Raw genomic sequence first — 21530 nt, 5'->3', positions numbered from 1 at the left:
CCTCGCTGACCCCCTAGGTTTGATGTGGAGGTTTTAAAAGGGCCCCGCGGGGCAAAAAAAATAAATAATAATAATAATCGAACGGCTGAATGGATTTGCACGAAACTTGGTAAAATATTAGGGACTGGTAGCCCGATGTGCCTTTGCTAGGTCTCAATATATGTGCTCCAGTGGATTTTGAGAAATTAACGTTCAAAAAAAGATATATATCTGTAACAGCGCTCCGCTTCGCGTAACGGAGGTTTGCGAAGCTGATTGGTTCTCCGGCGTCTGTAAACATTGCAAACAGTCCGTAGCGGCCGCCATCTTGTCTCTCGGTAGGATCGAGAGACAAGAGGAGGCCAAAGCGAAGGGGCAAATGACCATAAGGGGGCATAGTAGATCCTCCTTGACCTCTTAGGTTTGATGTGGAGGTTTTAAAAGGGCCCCGCGGGGCAAAAAAAAAAATAATAATAATAATTGAACGGCTGAATGGATTTGCACGAAACTTGGCAAAATTGTTGGGACTGGTAGCTCGATGTGCCTTTGCTAGGTGTCAATATATGTGCTTCAGTGGATTTTGAGAAATTAACGTTCAAAAACAAGATATATATCTGTAACAGCGCTCCGCGGAGATAAAATTATATCTGTATTACCTAGCTGTTGCTAACACCAGTTAGCGACGGCTAGTAGGAGATAGCGACCATCTTGGGCCCCACTTTGCATGTGAGTGATATTTATCACTAATGACATGCAAAGTGGGGATGCCAAGATGTTAGCGACTGGAAACAGTCGCTAACATCGCTATCTCCTATTATCAACTTTTGGAAATATTCGCGATAAGCGCAAATATCTCCAAAAGCTAGCACCTGCCCTGAGCAGTTCTTAGCCATGTCATCCAATGGGAGGTGGATAACATGGCTAAGAGCATTAGCTCGGTAATGCATGAATATCGCTGAGTTTTCAGCGATATTAATGCATTGCAGTCGTTTTTTATCGTATTTGCGATAAACCTTGATAATAGCAAGGTTTATCTGCGATAATTTCTGACGATGCTTAGCGGTAAAAAAATCGTTGCTAAGCATCGTTAGGGATAAATATCACTTAACTTTGGTAATATGCCCCAACGTCTGTTAACGTTCGATTCGAAGGAAATCAGGAAGTGTTGAAAAACATTGTCTGCGCCATCTTGCCTTTTTTCAAATGCCACACTTTTGTCGTGCACGGCAGTCATTTTAGATGCCTTGACCAGACCCACTCTGTGCACGCTGTCGATCCTTAGCATGGCTCCCCACCCTCGCAAGCATCTCCCCCAGGCAGTGGTCACCCCCGCTCTCTGTCTTATGCATGGGTAATAAACCACCCCCCATCTGCGCTGCTCTTCCCTGAGAATCACACCCTGTGCCCGCCCGACACCTCCCTTTCGCCCTATTCACTACCGCACCCTCTGACACTCCTTTTCCTCTGTGTCCGATTGTCCAGGCCGGTCCTAGGGTATCAGCTAGCCCTGCAGATGTAGTTTATGGCCCCAGCTGTAAAGAATCACCCCTCTTCAAAGGAGTTATAGTAGATCAAGGCCCACACTCGATGAGATCCGTCACAGCAGACGCGTTCCTATTATCTGAAAACCATCCTGTATTGTGATTGGGGAGGGGATCGAGCCTGAAGCGGAAGATTCCAGGGATGACTCTTTGTACATCAAAGTTTTTACAATTATGTGTCACATTAAAAATATATAGCACTCCAACAAAGTAGTAAGATTATAAAACTTTAATAACTTATAAATATGTACAAGAAAACAAAAACAGTAATAACATATAAACATTTTTAGGGAAAAACAACGAAGTAGCGGTAGGCTGTGCGAATAGTCCCAACGCAGCACAACGTCCAGATTTCTGGCGTGGGGCGTCGCGGGGGGTGGGTCATCAGTAGCAAACTGTTGTGCGAATAGTTCCAAGGCAGCAGAACGATGGCACCAAGGTGATGTCCAGTAAGTTGCCGCACTGGTTTTGGTATCCTACAATGCTGCTCCGAATAACGGCGTGGGGCGCCCCGGGGGAGGCGGCGTGAACGGGCCTCTCCAGGTGGAGTCTCATCTGTTGTAGTGGGGCGCCCCTTTACCGTTTCAGTTGCCATTCCGTCCGCTTTTGGTCCACTGTGTCAAAAGCCGCAATTCAGCTGAGTTGCGCCCTCTCTTGCGGTGCAGCGATAGGCGGCTGCGCCCACTCTTGCGGTGCAGCGATAGGCGGCTGTCACAGGACTCTCAAAATGGCGGCAGGCTCTTTCCTTTTTGGGCCTGGTCCACTGAAATGGCCCTGGGACACCTTGGAAATCGGACGCTAGTCTGCTAGGTCTTGGACCCCATTCTCGAAAGCGTCCCCTCCGCCTTGAGGATTCATCAAAAGTTTTGGGGGCCCCCGACTCCTGTAGGCTTCTGGTGGGGAGCGGCTGCCATGATTGCTCGCGGAATGACCACGACGGAGCTACGAGATGGTGGTGCTCTCATGCTGACGCCAGCTTCAGTCTGAAACATCCAGAAACAAGGTGGGGCTTTCATCGTTTGGGAAAAAAAAAAAGTTTTCATCCAATGAAAAGTGTTGTTTTTAGGTCATATGATCAAGCCTTCCATCATTAGGAAACCAAAAGTAAAATGAACCAATGAAAAGTTTTATAAACAAGTCACATGACCTGTTATGCGGCATAGGGTATAAAATGCGGAGAAAATACGTTGGCACGTGAGGCGGCGTCAGTAGCGGACCGATGTGCGAATAGGCCGAAGGCAACACAACGCGCCAAGATCCGGATGGCACCGAGGTGGTGTCCAGCAAGTTGCAGCACTGGTGCGGCCATCTTACAATGCTGAAAGTCGGCGTGGGGCGCCCCGTTGGCCTGTGAGTTTGCGTCAGTAGCGGACCGATGTGCGAATAGGCCGAAGGCAGCACAACGCGCCAAGATCCGGATGGCACCGAGGTGGTGTCTAGTAAGTTGCCGCACTGGTGTGGCCATCCTACAATGTTGAAAGTCGGCGTGGGGCGCCCTGTTGGCCTGTGAGATGGTGTCAGTTGCGGACCGATGTGCGAATGGGGCCAAAGGCAGCGCAACAATATTTCCTGAATAGAAGACACCACTAGGCAGACCCCCCAGGATATAGCGGCATGGATTAGCAAATTTAGCGGCACAAAAATTGTAATTTAGCGGCATAAATATGGAAATTTAGCGGCAATTTAGCGGCATTTTATTTGCCCATTTTTCCTACAACAAACACAGATATCTTAGTTTTTTTAGTTATTTAACAACATGAAGCTATGTATATTTGGTTTATTCAGTGTGTAAGAGTCAGAGTGAGATTGTAGCAATTGTTCTTCGGAAACTCAGGGCCTATCGGCTCATTAGTTCCATACCATCTACAGTCACATAACACAAGGAGAGGTCTTTCTTTTGTGTATTTTCTTCTTTCTTCCTTTTAAAAATCCATTATAGCATAGGAAACATTGCTTTTACATTAGTTCTCTGTGCCCCAGAGATTTAGTTTGCACATTACTGGTAAGCACACTTAGTTAACTGAAAACAATAATGGTGAAACACCAGGTCAAAATAAGGATTAACCAGGGGTCTCTGGACCAGACTTAGTGACCCTCCTGGTTAATGTCTGATTTATAAGGAGACTCCCAGCGTCCCTCCCACATGCAGTTACCCCTTGACATCAGTAACTCCACGGGGGAGTTGGCAGATGCTACTAAGTTTACCTTGTGATCGAGTCTTGAGAATTAACTAAAGTCCTTCTTGACAGCTTCGCCCTGCAACCACACCGGGCCAACGTGTGTAGTAGTTTTAAACTCTGCCCAACAAATTTCAGAGTAGGGTAACATTTGTGTTACTACGTGCTACAGAAACTTGGTTGGAGTGAACACAAGCACTGGCAGTAAACAGTAGGACACTGTGCAATCTACTGGCACTGAGTAGTGCACTCTCTGCTTTACCTGATGTCACTCCCTTCCCCACCCTGTTTACCCACCCCACTCTTTCTCCTGCCCTGTGCTTCCTTCCTGATTCGCACGAGCTCTTTCTTTGCCAGTCCCTCGCCACTTCACAGGGTGGTCTCCACATGGCTGGCTTATCCCGTGGCTCCCTAGCCCCCACTCTGACTCACCACCCTTTTGCTTTTTCCCTGGCCCGCTCACACTTCCCAACATACACTCTGCAGTTGCTGTGTTATTTACTCATTGCCTACTGATTGAATTCGTTTAAATTGTAAACAATGTTTAAAAAGTAAAATGCAAACCGAATGCTCACAGTTCTGGTAATCGAATGTGTGCCTCTTTTATTCTGGGCATCCGAGGTTTCTGGGAACCTCTTTCCAAAGTGCAACATTCCACCGCAGAACAATATTGTGCATTTGCACCGTTATCGATAGGAGGCATTTCAAGGTTGAAAACACCAGCAGACCTTGAAACATGCCTGGGAATCTTGATGTAACTGCAGCTTTGAGAAGCCTGCGGTAGAAACGTGAAATTGCACCAACAGTGAAGCCAAATCATTTGATGACAAAGAAGGCATTCTTTGAAGCGTGTGTTGTAGATTTCATATTTGCACTTTCCTGCCATCTAGTGCTGGATTCAGGGTATTGTTTTTCTTCGAAGAATGCTTTGTTTCAAGCAGGCAGTAAATGACTCGTGATTACATCCTCGAAAGTAACTCACTACAGAATGCGATTTGTATCGGAAAAGAACTAACAGACCCCCAAGGATATAGCGGATTTTGTCAAAATGCCACGATTTCTACAAAAGTGCCGATTTCGCGGGCACTATTGTAAAAATCGCGGCTTTTTGACAAAAGTGCCGATTTCGCGGCAAATCGCGAAATCGCGAAATCGCGATATCCTGGAGGGTCTGACTAGGCGCTGAGATGCCAAGATCCGGATGGCACCGAGGTGGTGTCTAGCAAGTTGCTGTACTGGTGTGGCCATCCTACAATGTTGAAAGTCGGCGTGGGGCGCCCCGTTGGCCTGTGAGATGGCGTCAGTAGCGGACCGATGTGCGAATGGGGCCAAAGGCAGCGCAACAATAGTTTCTGACTGACACCACAAGGCGCTGAGATGCCAAGATCCGGATGGCAACGAGGTGATGTCTAGCAAGTTGCTGTACTGGTGTGGCCATCCTACAATGGTAAAAGTCGGCGTGGGGCGCCCTGTTGGCCTGTGAGATGGTGTCAGTTGCGGACCGATGTGCGAATGGGGCCAAAGGCAGCGCAACAATATTTTCTGTATGGAAGATACCACTAGGCGTTGAGATGCCAAGATCCGGATGGCACCGAGGTGATGTCTAGCAAGTTGCTGTACTGGTGTGGTCATCCTACAATGCTGAAACTCGGCGTGGGGCGCCCCATTAGCCTGTGAGATGGCGTCAGTAGCGGACCAATGTGCGAATAGGCCGAAGGCAGCACAACGCGCCAAGATCCGGATGTCACCGTGGTGGTTTCATAGTTGAGAGGCACTTCATCTGCAGTGGGGCGCCGAGATCCGGATGGCACCGAGGTGATGTCTACCAAGTTGCTGTACTGGTGTGGTCATCCTACAATGCTGAAACTCGGCGTGGGGCGCCCCATTAGCCTGTGAGATGGCGTCAGTAGCGGACCGATGTGCGAATAGGCCGAAGGCAGCACAACGTGCCAAGATCCGGATGGCACCGAGGTGGTGTCTAGTAAGGTGCACTGGTGTGGCCATCCTACAATGGTAAAAGTCGGCGTGGGGCGCCCTGTTGGCCTGTGAGATGGTGTCAGTAGCGGACCGATGTGCGAATGGGGCCAAAGGCAGCGCAACAATATTTTCCGAATAGAAGACACCACTAGGCGTTGAGATGCCAAAATCCGGATGGCACCGAGGTGGTGTCTAGCAAGTTGCTGTACTGGTGTGGTCATCCTACAATGCTGAAACTCGGCGTGGGGCGCCCCATTAGCCTGTGAGATGGCGTCAGTAGCGGACCGATGTGCGAATGGGGCCAAAGGCAGCGCAACAATATTTTCTGAAGAGAAGACACCAAAAGGCGCTGAGATTCGGTTACCACCGAGGTGATGTCTAGCAAGTTGCCGCACTGGTGTGGCTATCCTATAATACTGCTCCGAATAACGGCGTGGGGTGCCCGAAGGGGGGGGGGGAGGCGGCGTGAACGGGCCTTCCTAGGTGGAGGCTCGTCTGCTGTAGTGGGGCGCCCCTTTACCGTTTCAGTTGCCATTCAGCTGAGTTTCGGCTGCTCTTGATGCTACAGCAACAGGCGGCTGCAACAGGACTCTCAAAATGGCGGCCTGTTCTTTGGATTTGGGCCTGGTCCACTAAAATGGCCCTGGGACACCTTAGAACTCGGACGCTCGATTTTTTTTTCCTTTCCTGTACATGCAAAAAAAGGTAAATGCCCGGTACGTTACACGCTTCATCTGCCACGATGAACTCTCCAGAGGAACCGAGAAAAAAATATAGTTATGGTAACTATACCATGCATCGTCATATGGAGAGGTGGCACCAATCAATTATAGTGCTGCATAAAAGAGAGATTTGGAGGAGAACCCCTGACCTGCTAGTACATTCATCAAAGAAGTGGTACTGACAGCATCAGAGGCAAGGGAAACGGTCCCAAATATTTAGAAGAACTTTGGAAAGATTAAAATGACATGTTTAGATTGTGGCAAATTAATTTCATGTGGACAGATGAGTGTTACTCTAATAAATACAGCATATGAACATCATCATAGTCGATGGTTGGTAGAGACATTTTGACTATATCCTGGACCTGCCCGTCCTCGCCCAAAATGGCGCCGGAATAAATGGGACTCGTAACTCCTTGTTGTGTACTGGTTGCAGAACCTTGAAATCACGAGATACGTATGCAGTTTTGAAGCACATGGCGGGCGGGGACGAGAATTGATTGAATATTTCGACATCCCTATTGATATTAAGTTCTGATGTGTTATTGATTACTGTACTATTGAAAGTTCGAATTAACGTCACCCATGGTACTTGTCCGCAAATGTATATCTAGATAATTTTATTGTAACTGGCCCTGTCGTATTTTAATTATAAAATGTACGTCCACCGATTGCGTAACTGTTAGACACCTTAGTTCTTGCAACCTAATGGCCCGCCCGTTACGTTCCTCTACAGTGTAAATGTCTACTCATCATATACGATTACAGTTTGCTCCGTGGCCGGCCCACGTGGTTATAGGCTCGTATTTGTATAATGACATTTTCACAATAAAGGTTTTTAAAAGAAAACATGGTAGTAGTATATACATTGGTAAAGTTTTTAATAATAGTCACTGTTTTAGAATCATTAAAAGGCAAGTGAAATAAAGCAGACCAATTACATGAAGGGTAAAAGGTATAATACGAAGGAACGCAGTAAAGATAAATGGTCAAGGGCTGTTGTGTTTTCTATTCCTGCAACATAAAGTGATCGATAAGAATCTCATATTCAGGCGTATCGGCGACTAAGACAGCAGGTCGACCCTCTTTTGCTCAACGGCTCCGTCATGGGACGAAGAAACGCTCTTTTTCTCGAAAAAAGAATATATTTTACTTGCAGGACAGTTGTACATTTTCCGGGAAAGTACATTAGCCTGGAACATTATAACATATATTTAAGAAAAAATAATGTTCGGAAGTAATAAAAAGCGTAATTTTTAGGTCATATGACCAAGCCTTTCATCATTAGAATAAGAAAAGTAAAATGAACCAATGAAAAGTTTTATTAACAAGTCACATGACTTGTTATGCTTACGTTACGCGCTGCGCGCCCCGGATGACTTCCGGATGCGCTAACGCGGCGCGTCATATGACGCATTACGCGACAACGCAGGTCCAGAATATAGTCAAAATGTCTCCACCAACCAGCGGTCGGAACACAACCCCTTTCAGCAGGCTAAATAGTTCTGTTAAATGACAACAGAAGGGACAGGCAACAAGAACCATTAGTCAAAGAGGGGAGGGCTAGTTCTTCTCTACAGGGTTACATTGGGGCGCTACCGGAACTGATCGAATTGGTAGTCTACAGTGTTTCTGGATGTTTCAGACTGAAGCTGGGGTTAGCATGAGAGCAGCACCATTTCGTAGCTCCGTCGTGGCCATTCCGCAACCAATCATGGCAGCCGCTCTTTATCGTTATTTTGGGCGGGGTGGGTGGCGGAGCCGAGCTGTTTTGCAGCCATCATTGTGTGGAGTTCAGTTCATTTCACTAGTTTTGTATTTGTCATGAGGGGTTGTTCGTAATGTTTCTATTTTACCGAGGTCAAAAAGAGATCCCATTAGTGGCCTACTGATTTTGCTCGATTCCTTTTCTTTTTTTTTTACACGATTTTTCGTTATCTGCAAAGACTAAACAGAGTATTGCGACTCTGTGTTTGTTTGTAAATAGAGAATGAACCAAAGAGAACCAATTCTAAAACAGTAAATACTTGGATAACAATCAATCAAATGGAGAGAGAAGCAGGCACGACGTATTACAACGGGGGCAAAGGCCTGCGTTAACTACCCATCACTATGTGCAAAGAGAGAGTACTCCTAATAGAAATGAGGGGGGGGGCACCATTCAAAGCAGATCAGTGTGCATAAACACGAAAATGTTTTCACTTACCACGTACTTGACATTCGACAGCTTATGATATTTGCTATTAAAAAACCATTGAAATTCACTGAAAAAACCATAGGTTATAGACCATATATAGTTAGGAATTAGCATTTACAAAACCTTGAAAATTCACTGAAAAAACCATAGGTTATAGACCATATATAGTTAGGAATTAGCATTTAAAAAACCTTATTTTACTTACACAAAACCATTGAAATTCCATATATAGTTAGTTGCACTAACTATATATCGCGCACCCGCAATCCACTGCTGATGATGTCACATATTACATCATTCATGACATGGTCAGTGACATCACTGATGACATCACTGATGACATCTCAAATGACATCACTGATGACATCACTGATGACATCTCATTTGACATCAATGACCACATCACTGATGATATCATTCATGTGACAATACAATGCATCTCCTCACATTTTAATATAACCTCTGTTTCCCCCAGTGTTAAATACAGAGTATAATTTTTGAAACCATTGACACACCAATACTAGTTACTACATATGTACTCACTGATTCCTACGTCTACACACACATTCACTCATTCACCCATACAATCATTCATACATACAATCACTCATCTTTACAACACTATCATATGCACTCATACACCTATACAGACACTCACACTCTGCCACTCATCCATGGAGTTACTCACACACCTAGTCAGTCCTGTAAAGAATCAATCACACTTCCATGTTCTTGTCTATACAGTTAAACATAGAGCACCTTACATTTTCAAACATATACTAACACATACTTACTTTCTTATACAATCATTGATACAAGTACACATTGATCTGCACAGAGTCACACACCTCCCAGCCAGCCACACACACACTCAGTCTCCCATACAAATACTTGGATAATCAATCAATAACCCATATAGTTAATCATATAGCTACTGATCAACACATGCAGCAGTTTACAGAACAACAGACATAATGATGCACAAATTAAGACAGTTTAGTCACTAACCCATGCACTCAGTGAGACACATTTAATCACTCACTTATACATTCAGTCATGCACCTACTAAATCCTTCGTCCAGACAGTTATACATCTACTCATTCTTCAATATGTAAAACATATTTAAACTTTACAGAAACACACAGTCACTGGATGATGTCATCAGTGATGTCATCAGTGATGTCATTTGAGATGTCATCAGTGATGTCATCAGTGATGTCACTGACCATGTCATGAATGATGTAATATGTGACATCATCAGCAGTGGATTGCGGGTGCGCGATATATAGTTAGTGCAACTAACTATATATGGAATTTCAATGGTTTTGTGTGAGTAAAATAAGGTTTTTTAAATGCTAATTCCTAACTATATATGGTCTATAACCTATGGTTTTTTCAGTGAAAATATATATATATACATATACATATATATACATATATTTATATATATACATATACATATATATACACACACACACACATATATATATATACACACACACACGCATATGTATATGTATATATATATATATATATTTACAGTACAATACTACCAATGCTATGGAGGGACAGGCTTGTGCCGGTGCAAGATTAATTCTTACTTTTTGCCCACATGCACTGGGGCTGTAAAGAGCGTTCCCATAAAGGTTGCAATTAACACTGATGATGCTGACCTGTCTTTAGTGAGGTGAAAGGATGGTCATTGGGATCGAGAGATCCCCCCCCTCTCAGGCCTAAACAAATAAGTGATTGAAAATGCGTCCAGACCAGTCAAAGGAACCAAGAGGGAAACATCTCATGAACATTGGCTCTGTTGGTTCCAGTCCAATCCTTCTTTTCTGTTGAACACATTTTTTTAAAGGGGGTGGGGTTAGATAGCATACGTGGATTACCTTTTGACATCCTCTAAGAATCCAGGTACGGTAAAGAGCAACTGTGTGCTATAAAATAGACCCAGAGTGGAGATTCGAAAAGCCCCGCAGAACTCATTGCCCATTATGGCTGGGATATCATCTCTCTTTCTCCCCACCTGGGGGGGAGAGGTGTGGCGCCGCGGCCAGGGCGACTGACGCTGTAATCTGGGGACCAGGGTTCGATCCCCGGCTCCGGCGGCAGGTTAGCCCAGCACCATGTGACTCTGGGCAATAGCTCGCTTAATCTTCCCGACGGCCCCCCAGCGCCTGGAGACCCTTACGGGTGATTGTGCGCTTTACAAATGTGGACTTTACCTGTCTCACATGCCATTGTAGTAATGTTAGATCAAAACAGGAACTCACATATGACAAATGGGAGTGAAAACACTGTTACTAGCCATGATTATAAAATGTAAACACATTGAGAATTTAGGCAAGTGCACCTGTGCACTTTCAGTGACTGGGCCAAAGACGTCAGCAAGCTGTCAATTCATTGCAATCTTGCCAAGGCTAGACCTTTTGGCTTTGCTAATGCTTGCTTCCTTCTTTGTACTTTCAGCTAGCTGGAGATATTTAAGAAACTGTATTGGTTGAATTTTATAACGTAATAAGCTGTAACTGGGCTATGAAATGCCAAACAAATACTAAACATTGGGATGTTTTGCTCTTTTTGGCCACACCTGACTCTGCCCACTGGCCCAATCTTCTGGTTATTCCTGCCCTCTGATTCTCCGCCCGCTCTACTAACCCCTCTAGCCCCGCCCCTAATGACCCCGCCCCCACCGGTGCGGCCCTCGGCCACAAACCACACTTTAAATTTGGCCCCCGAGAGAAAGTTTGTGAGTACCTATGCTCTAGATCATTGAGACCTTTATACCAACCTCCGGTCAGAGCTGGATTCCGACCCACAATCACTCCTGGACCAAGTAGATAATTATGTATGATGGGAACCAGTGCAGTGTAAAACCAAAAAAGGTGTATTGGGGTGGTGCATTAAAATAGGATAGAGGACAAAAGAAAGACTTTAATATGGATTGGCCTCTTCCTAATTAAAACCAGGAACAGTGCAAGAAAAGACAGTTTCAAACAAATAACTGTAAAAGGGCCAACATGTTTCAGCCTTAAGGGCAATACCCTAGGCTTTCTTCAGGGACTCTGTCCTTTAATTTTTAATGCTACTGCATGTGTATATTCTGAAAAAGTGAATAAGAAATTATATATACAACAAAGGATATAAATGACCGGAATATACTTTTTCTCCATGTCAATCCGAAATGTCTCACACCTGTAACAACAAAACACCATATGGAAAATGTGTGAAGATATAATGCTAATCGCCAAAATATAAATGCGAAATGAGTTATCAATTATCACTCACCCGGGTGAGTGATAATTGATAACTCATTTCGCATTTATATTTTGGCGATTAGCATTATTCGCTTGTTGTGTGAATGTAGTTCCACCTCATGCGGTTTAATAAAGCTTTTGTTTCTATTCCAGTTTCTGTGCCAACTTCTATTCTATTGGTCTGAGGACTTCTGCAGAGAAGGGCGAAACCCTAGAACTGGTAGGCCTGGCTGAGGCTCACCAACACAAGCAGGGCTGGGAGAGTTGTGTTGTGGGTCAGTCTTTTCTCAGCCCTCAGCAGAAATTTGACAAAGTGACAGTTCAGCTGAGGGTCCCCTGGGTCAAAGCAAGCCAGGACCTCCTGCCTTCTCAAACTCATTCCCCTTTGGTTGAAGGTCCTTGTCAGTAGTTGACTCCTTTCATCTTGCATCATTTTACAAGAGTGCTTCCTACACCATCTAGCAGAGGCGGCAGGCATCAGGGAGATTTCCATGCAAGACTGAGATGGTATTTACGGGTAACAACCCTAGGGGTATATTAAGAACTGCAGCTTGAGGAAGGCTGGGCACCCAGTTGCAAAGTATTTTTAAAGAGTGAAAACTATAGTTATTGAGTCTCATCCACCCATGTGCTCTGTTTGATTGAGTCGCCTTGTCCTCAATAACAGATTGAATTTTAAGTGTCTTCCACACCAGACGCTTAAATGCCAGGAGGCTAAAGAGTTGTGTGAGACTTATGAGGTTGAGTAATTCTTGCAGGTAAACGCTTGCCGACGACGTGTCACGATCCTGTAGCTCTTTCCTTACCATGTGATTCAAAGTATTTGGTTCTGTGTCTCAGATGTTGTTCCAGCGTATTAGATATGTACTGCCCCTGGTGAGCACCTGTTTAATCAGACCAAAGGCCAGCCTTATCTGTGCTGATGAGGTGTAACTTGGCAGTGAGAAGGTGATTCTGCTAGCGTTCCGACCTCTTAGATATTCGCTGCCGTAGGAGATTGTTGGCAGACGTTTAGCTCACACTACTTATATGAGGGGCTTTGAAGAAGGGTCAGCAAGTTTTTTCTTCAGGTTTTCAAGTAGTCCTTTGTATCATCTACTTCTGGCTGTGAAAGTGCCTTTCTTTTCAATGAGGACCCTGGGGTATTTGTTTTCCGCTGTGCTTTCAAGCCTGATGTCACCCCTAAAGCATGTCTGTGATTGAGATATATTATTGTTGTAGACCATGGTTTTTGTTTTATCAAGGTTAATCATCAGGAGAGTAGGCGTTTGTGTTGTCTAGTAGCCATACCCGGGTGCGACTGACCACCACCAAGTCGTCAGCATATAGGAAGCTTGATATTACGTTGACACCTAACATGTTATGTTATAAGCTGTTTCGTAACACACTCAATTACTACCAGAGTATCCTGGCGCGGTATACCCTGAGGGATGGTCTCTACTAGGAGTCCCCGGTGAAGCCAGTTATCCCCGGCATTAATGGGGCCGTTGTGGAGATTAGGCAAGCTACGTGGGACCCCTGGTTAGAGTAGGCACCAAGGCGAGAATTATCGAGTCCGCTGACCCTGGTCCACGCTCGTGTTGCATCAGGAATTGAACCCTGGTCCCGGGCCGACTCCTGCTTCCGGGTCTGCCACCTCTAACCAGTGAGCCACACCACTCCACAACATGGAAACGTGGGAGTTGCAGGCTTGTAGTTGCTCGGTCAGGTCGGCCAAAAAAGGTTGAAGAGGGTCGGTGTAAAAACACATCCCTGTTTTAAATCACGAGTGGTTGGGATTTTTTGGGAGAAATGCGTTCCTGCTCCTATTTTGACTTGCACCCATGTGTCACTATGAAGCATATTCAGCATGTTAAGCAGGTTTGTAGCATTCACCAGCTTAATAGCTTCCGCAACAGCCACCCCCAGTCTACGCAGTCAAAGGCTGCTTTGAAATCAATGTAGTAGAAAAATAGCGGTGTGTCAGAAGCACAGGCAGCATCCAATAGGAAGGAGATTGCCAGAATTATCATGATTTTGCCGGATGTTTTTGAGAAACCAGTCTGATTGTATTGTATAACAGCATTGCTGGAGGCCCATGCTGTTAGTTCAACAAGCACAGTTCTGGCAAAATATTTAGTGTAATTGTCAATCAAGGTGATTAGATGGTAATCTGCTGGAAGAGATCTGTCGCCTCCCTTGAAACCTAGAGATATGATTGAACCTCTCCATGGTGCAGGCAGAACACTTGTGTGTCTGATCTGTGTAAACACTGGTGCTAAGGTTTCTGCCTAGAAAGCTGGATCATATTTGAACAGAGATATTATTAGGGGCTGGAGCTCCTTCCCTTCACCCTTTAGTTATATTCTTTGTAATGTTCTCTCCATCCACCTCTTGTGGTCCTTCAGCTTGTACTGCAGTTAGGGTTTCCCAGATGTCCATCTAGAGACTACCTGTTATTTCATTGTTGAAATGTTTGTTTAGATATTGTAGCCTATGGGGTAGGGTGACCCGATTTTGAGAAGCAAAAACTGGAACAGGCCAGATATAAAAGTAGGACTAAAGCCTTACTTATGACTGTCATGTCCCAGATTTTGTGGGGGTGGGGATGTAGGTAGTGGGGGTGATGGGGGTGCGTACATAATAATGCCCCTCATTTACAAGCTATGCCTACATGACATTAGCTATGGCATCGCCTTTCCCCACGCTCGGTCTCTCCTCTGCTGCAGCATAGTTGCAGCCTATCTCCTCCCGTGCTGCTTTAACAAGTGCACACCTTTCACTTCTACTTTACAGGTTGACTTGACCTTGTCCCAAAAACCGGGACATACATTTAATATTAAGAAAACCGTCAGGACACCGGGGGACAGTACTCTGAAAACCGGGACTGTTCGGGGAAATCCGGGATGTCTGGCCACCCTACTACTGGGGTGTTTACCCATGCTCTATATGGCCGGTCCCAGGGTTTAAGTGGGCCGGGTCTCACTAGTGCTGAACACCATCGGTTTTTTAAAGGGGGCCTTGAAACGGGTCCCTATCGGGCTCTGTTTTGTGCCCTTGCACAGGCGGTCCGTTTTTTCCCAGACTGCAGTGACAGCGGTCACATCGATGTGCGCTGCTCGCACTGCTCACTTCTCACTATTAGAGAAGTTGTGGCATGACGTCATGCCAGATGAGCTTTGTAGGCGGAAGGGAAATCCTTTAAAGAGAGTCATTTTTTCTCCAGATTTCTCTTCTCTTGTTGAAACTAAGGAGCAGCAACCTTGTCTTGGTGTCACCAGGGCTTTAAGTGGAAGTTTTTTCAATATTATATACAAGCCATATTGCTGCTTAATTATCTTAGGCAATAACAACCATTAACAAAACCAAAAGTCCTGCATTGTTGTAGGTATGATGTTACTTGTTGTATCATATATCTAGATGCAATGACAGAAACAGCAAAATACAAGTCGTGCCGCACACTATGCTAAATACAGATTTTTAGCTTTTGTGTTTTAAGACACTCCCTTAATTGCACTGGCCACACCCTTTTGTAATAACCCCCCCCTCAGTTTTTTCATCCCACTTATAGCCCTGACTATGATAGATCGTTAGCATTGGCATGGCTATCAATGGTGCAGCAGGTGCAGTGGCACTGGGCACGTATCTGGGGTCCTCTAATCTCCACCTATTGTATTTTACAGCCAAACAAGCGGTAGAAGGGACCATTTTTTTTACTTGGTTGTAGGGGGTCCAGAGCACCCCTTGCCTCCCCTCAGCACTTTACACGTGCAGGTGTTCAATGCCAGCATCACATTCTTGTTGGCTCTCTGGATGAATTGAAGAGAGGGCATGTTTTGATTCCACCTCAGTCCATCATTTGTTCTGTATCTGTCAGTTTGGACAAGTATAAACCGCATACTTTTCAATTCGTTTAGTTCCTATATTGAATAAAATTCAGAGCAGGCCATGGCAGGATTTTTAGAGTGCTGTGTTTTGAATCGCAAATTAATTGGTGGTTTATGTCTTTCTCTGTTCTGCAGACATTAACAACAGTTTACTACCGTAGTAAAATGAAGTTAACTGCAATCGCCTTTGACAAATGCTTTCTTATCTATTTTCTTTTACTCATCTTTGAAGTGGAAGTCAACAACCATCTACACGTGTTTTTTGGTTGGTTGGTTGATTGCTTTATTTCGATATGCATATATCATAAAAGCATTACAGAAGATAGAAAGGTAAAACAGCATGTCGAAAATGTGACTGTACATTAGGAATAAAAGGAATAAAAACACAATTGTTTAAAATAAATTATCTAAGACAGAATTAAATTGATAGAGACAGTCTTTTTAGTCGAATCAACCAAGCCCATTTTAAAAACTTGGAAACAGCACAAACAATGGTGGGGGCTGTATTAGTTAATAGAATCCGGAGGGCGACCGTGTGCTGGCGGGTACCCAATTCTCTGCAAATTGGTTTGAGCCATCGTGATCTAGGGCGCCCATAGTCCGGACATTCGAATAAAAGATGTGGCACAGTCTCTGGTTTATCTGAGCATAAGGCACAATAACGTGATGCTGACTGGGACTTATTCCACCTGGAGCAAAGGTCAGCAAGGGGTAAAGTTCCTAATCGGAATTTAATGTACAAGGACCGGTCCATGGCGATGGTGATTAAGTCCATGTAGGGCTCAAGGGCAACAACATCTTTTATTAGCAAAAAAGCTGCGGTGGCATTGCAGTGCTGCTGGTTGCAGGTACGCCTCGTGGAGACCCATTCCCAATATAGTTTTTTTAAAGAGTCCTTTGGGGAGGGCGGAGTGGCTGGACCAACAGGATTCCAGACCTAGATCCCCTAAGAGTTGCTTAATGTCTCTGAGCCATTTGATCTTCCGCCAACCAACAGAGCACATCACCTCTGCTAATCCATCAGCATAGGGTTTTTACTCCGGAACCCTCCATAAACGAGCCCAAAGCAGGAGAGGGCGGAGGCGTGCCTGATCCCCAATTGCTTTACAGCCTACATCCATTAGCACCGGGACTGTCGGGGTGCTCATCGGGATAGCAAGGAGATCTTTAATGAATTTGTTCTCGGCCTTGCTCAGAGAGTCCAATTTGCCTTGGCCCCACAGTTCAGCTCCGTAAAGTGACGCGGAGACAGCTCGGGCTTTATAAATGTCTATTAATGGGGCGACACATTGTTTGGTTGAGTTACTGTACTCCTTGAGAAGGGCCCCCCCCACCCTTTTATGGCCGATAATCATTTTGTTGATGTGGGCAGACCAGTTCATCGAATCACTTAGGCGGATTCCCAGGTAGTCAAATTCTGCCACTCTTTCAAGGGGGGTTGAATTCAGAACAGGGGGACGGCCAAGTTTGCGAGGGGGGTGCATGACTAAATACTTGGTCTTGTCCACGTTAATGGCGAGTCCTCTGCTAGTGCAAAAGTGCTGGAAGCGATTCAAGAGTTTCTGGAGTCCTTGGGGGGTTTTTGAAATGAGGAGGGTGTCGTCGGCGAACAGCAATGTTGGAATTTTTACGCCTCCCAGGGTGGGGGCGTCTGCTGGTTCGCCGAGCAGGTGCTCGACCACCCCATTGATGTAGAGGGAGAATAGGGTGGGAGCCAAAACACAGCCCTGCCGCACTCCCCTCTCGACCCTGATCTTTTCGGGCGTTTCCCCATTTAGGCCCCATCTAACCTGTGCATAGGTGGCGTTATGCAGTTTAATAAGCAGGTTTAGGATGTACGGGGGCATCCCTAGGCCGTGCAACACCCTCCAGAGTTCCTCCCTCGGAACCAGGTCAAAGGCAGTCTTTAGATCTATAAAGGCCAGGTAAAGACTGCCTTTGCCTAGCTCCACCACCTTCCAGTACCATACCATAAGCCTAAACACTTGTTCTATGGTTCCGGTTCCAGAGCGAAACCCGGCTTGCATGTCAGACAGAATGTGGTTATCATCCACCCATTGTAAGATCCTCCCCAAAATAGCTTTCCCCGCCAGTTTCTGACTCGAGAATATATGGCTTATGGGCCTATAATTCCCTGGTAGGTCCCTGCAACCCTTTTTAAAAATTGGCACTACCACAGCCCCTTTCCAGGAGTCTGGGACAGGACCTCCCTTGATGATTGCATTGAGAAGGGCCGAGATCAGTACCCCCCATTCTTCTGAGTAGGCTCGAAGAATATCTCCTGGAAGGCCGTCCGAACCAGCTGCTTTTAGTGGCACCAGGGTTTTAATCTGCTTTATAACATCCTGTACAGAAAACAGGTCCAGGTCTCTATCTAGGGTGTATGGCGGAAGAATGAAGGGATCATTAAGCTGGCCTTCTATTGCAGAATAGAGTGTTTGAAAGTGGGTAAACCATGTCTGGGCATTAATGCTACAGGTCCTCAGTGTATCCTCAGGACGATTCCTGTTTCCCACCAAGTCCCAGAAGCCTTTTGCATCTCTCCCTTGGCTGGCTGCCAAAAGATCCTGCCAGTAGTTGTCCTCCCACTCCTTCTTAGCATTTTTTTGGCAAAGGGAATAGTGCCTTCTGGCCACCCTGGTCCTAATAGGTATTTTAGACTTAACTGCTTCAATAAGAAGCAACTTCGCCTCCCTACACTTCTGGTTAAACCAACCCTGTCTAACCCTTAAGCGGGGATTCCTCCTGTTGGTACTTACTGGCACTATGAAAAGGTCACTGATAGCCTGGGTTAGGGCACAGAACCTGGTAGTCACATTCAACAATCCGGCCACGCAAGGGACAAGGTTATCTAAAGCTGCAGTGAGAAGCTGCCTTATGGCATTAATCTTCTCCTCTGAGAGTAACAGCTTTGCCCACTTTAGTCGTCGACCGCAGTTGGAGACTGCTGTCGAATCCGGGGTGGGATCGCAAGCAGTTCTGCTCACAGTGCCAGGTAGCCACCCATGGGACAATGTGAGCGAAAGGAGATTGTGATCACTCTCCACGGAAGGTGAAATCACCATGTCCTTAACCATGCTCCACAGATTCACGTCAAGAAGAAAATAGTCAATTCTTGACGAATGTCCAGGCCTGTTATAAGTATGGGCTCCTGTTTTGTCAGAACCAGTCCTGCCATTGGCGGCCCTCAGACCAAACTCCATGGTTATGGAGTTAATCTGAAGGGCCACCTCTGTCCACTTTTTAATGGGGCTAAGTTCTAAGGACGGTATCCCCCAGCTATTATCATGTGACTCTTGATCTTGCGAAATTTCGGGGCCCAGGGGCTCAAAGGTGCAATTAAAATCGCCTGCCACCAGAGTGCAATGCTTATGTGGGGACGAACGGAGCAGGGCTTCCAGGCAAGCTATAACTGGGGATTCTCTACCCCCCTTCGTACCTCGGGCATAAATATTAAAGATATTTAAAATAACTCGACCCTGAGGGTTTTTCCAGGAAATATTAAGAAGGTCCGGGCATTTAGTATCCCGCTCCACCACCCTGCAATTAAGTTCAGAGGCCACCCAGATGAGGAGGTTGCCAGAGGGGCGCCCCCTACCAGTTACTGAGTGAACAGCTGGTGAATAATGGGTGGAGTATCCTGCCTTGTGTAGAGGCTCCTTGCTCCAAGTTTCCTGGAACAAGCATATGGAGTATTGCTCCACAAGCGAGTTCCAGTTAGGCAGTGCCAACTTTCTCTCAAGGCCTGCTACGTTCCAGCTGAGAACCCTAATGAGTGGGTCCGCCACAGCCGCAACGCTACAGGTCTCGACAGGAGCAGATAAATCTACGACACCCACAGCTGGAGAGCCAACTGAAGGGTCAAGTGGCACCTTCACCTCCCCTGGTACCCCTAAAGACTCGACAATGACCTGATCTTCTAATGTGGGCGGAGGGCTATAGATTTTGGCAGAAAGGGGGGACTCGACACCGGGACTGCTAGTCACCAAGCTCTCCTTAGCAGCGCCACGAAGTCAGCAACCTCCAAAACCCCAATTCGGTGGGAGGGGGTGTTTTTTATAAAACGTGTTTCCGCCCGGTTTCGAACCGGGGACCTTTGGTGTGTGAGGCGAACGTGATAACCACTACACTACGGAAACTCATGTTAAGGAGCAAGTAGGGCTTCTGGACACATTCTATATTAGCGCAGAGCAGTGTTCTCCACACACTATCAAAAGTCTTGATTTTATTTCCGGAGGTGGTTTAGGAAATTATTTCCAAAATGTATTCTAGCTTCATTATTTTATCTCCCTTTGTGATCTCTGTTCTGCTCCTATCCTGCTGCAGCAAATCTATTAATAAGCCCCTTACTTCCTAAAAAAAAATAGACTGACTTTTTAGGAACAAGCTAACTTTTCACCTTGACTAGTTCACCGCTCAGTTTAGGAGATACCTCGGCTCCGCGTCAGCAGGGCGACAGGTGCATGCTGGGAGTGTGGGGCTGACCGACCCTTCATGCTTCCAGCGCCCTGAGGCTGCTCCCCCGAGATCCGTCCACGCAAGAGCTTGGACGAGTCACCAGGACTGAAGAGTCTCGAGTCATAGACATTTTTAGAGGTCTTTGCACCATATTAGATTGAAAACGGCAGTGTTGGAGCTTAACCGCACCCACCGCACCCGACAGCTGTGCAGCCCTGCACCCCCCCCCCCCCCGAGCCCGCACTGAGCGAGAAACACAATATTTCTGATGTATGTTTTGTGACTTTTACAATTTCCTGCTGCAGTGACACCTTACCAGTAAAGCTCCAAAGAATAACATATTTTTTTACCCGCAGAATTAAAGGCGACTTTACTCACAAGATCAAGAATATGTGGGAGCGGGTGGGGGGTGGAAAATTAGGGAGCTGTGTCGAGCGAGAGTGTAGAAGCTCTTGATATCCAGGCTCACGAGTTATCTTTAAAAACATCTCCAGCCCCCGGGACAGGACGTTTTGAAACTACAGAGAGGCAATAAAACCAAAATAGAGTCTGTGGGACGCATTCATTTGAGCAGCAAGAAAGGGGGTCATAGAGGACGTAAAGACATGTCAGGATGGCCGAGCGGTCTAAGGCGCTGCGTTCAGGTCGCAGTCTCCTCTGGAGGCGTGGGTTCGAATCCCACTTCTGACAGTAGTTTTTGGACTTTTAATTTGGTGGGTTTTTTACCCAGCACCCGTGTCTCAGACAATGTCAACATTATATATATACTGATAACATTTATTCATAAATACAACTCATCATCCACATCAAGAAAATCAATTCGAGAAAGGGTATTGCTACTTAGTCGCAATTTTATTTTTTAGACGCGCCTGCGCGAGAGACTAGCGTGTAGTTAGACGCCGACAGATCACATCACGCAGTGAGACACCGTTGGATTCAAGCACAGCGCACACGCGTCCAAGCGGGTATGTGCTGACGCTGCCCCTCTTTGTAACGCCACAGAGACGAAGTCCGAAATAGCCTTCCACGCTCTACCTTTTCTAAAGGAATATTCTACAGCACTTGTGATCCTCGTGTTATCGGGCATGCACTGTTGTTACCCTTGCTGACGGCGACGCAGACAATCCCCGTTCAACGCGCCGTTGCTATTTCCTCCTGCATATTTGGCGGTTGGATTCAACGCAAACGAGGTCCACGTATATTCCAGTATACACCACAATCCTGATCAACCGGTGCTCACCCCCAGCTAACTAGTGGCTGTGTCAACTCTGAGAAGCCTTTTCTGCTCCTACCCCCATAGGATCTACGTACAGTCCGTTGGGTGTGTTGTGAGGCCCTGACGAGAATCCCTG

The 21530-nt window shown here is 46.0% G+C and overlaps 2 non-coding genes across 2 annotated transcripts; one reads left to right on the top strand and one right to left on the bottom strand.

The window, feature by feature from the left end:
• Positions 1–19786: 19786 nt before the first annotated feature.
• Positions 19787–19859, bottom strand: TRNAV-CAC (transfer RNA valine (anticodon CAC)). The gene has a single exon. It is a non-coding gene; the product is annotated as a tRNA-Val (tRNA).
• Positions 19860–20785: 926 nt separating this feature from the next.
• TRNAL-CAG (transfer RNA leucine (anticodon CAG)) lies at positions 20786–20868 on the top strand. Its single transcript has one exon. It is a non-coding gene; the product is annotated as a tRNA-Leu (tRNA).
• The last annotated feature ends 662 nt before the right edge of the window (positions 20869–21530 follow it).

This window comes from Lissotriton helveticus, chromosome 1_2, assembly GCF_964261635.1.
Source record: "Lissotriton helveticus chromosome 1_2, aLisHel1.1, whole genome shotgun sequence".
NCBI classification, from domain to species: domain Eukaryota; kingdom Metazoa; phylum Chordata; class Amphibia; order Caudata; family Salamandridae; genus Lissotriton; species Lissotriton helveticus.
This window is presented reverse-complemented; position numbering and strand designations above follow the sequence as displayed.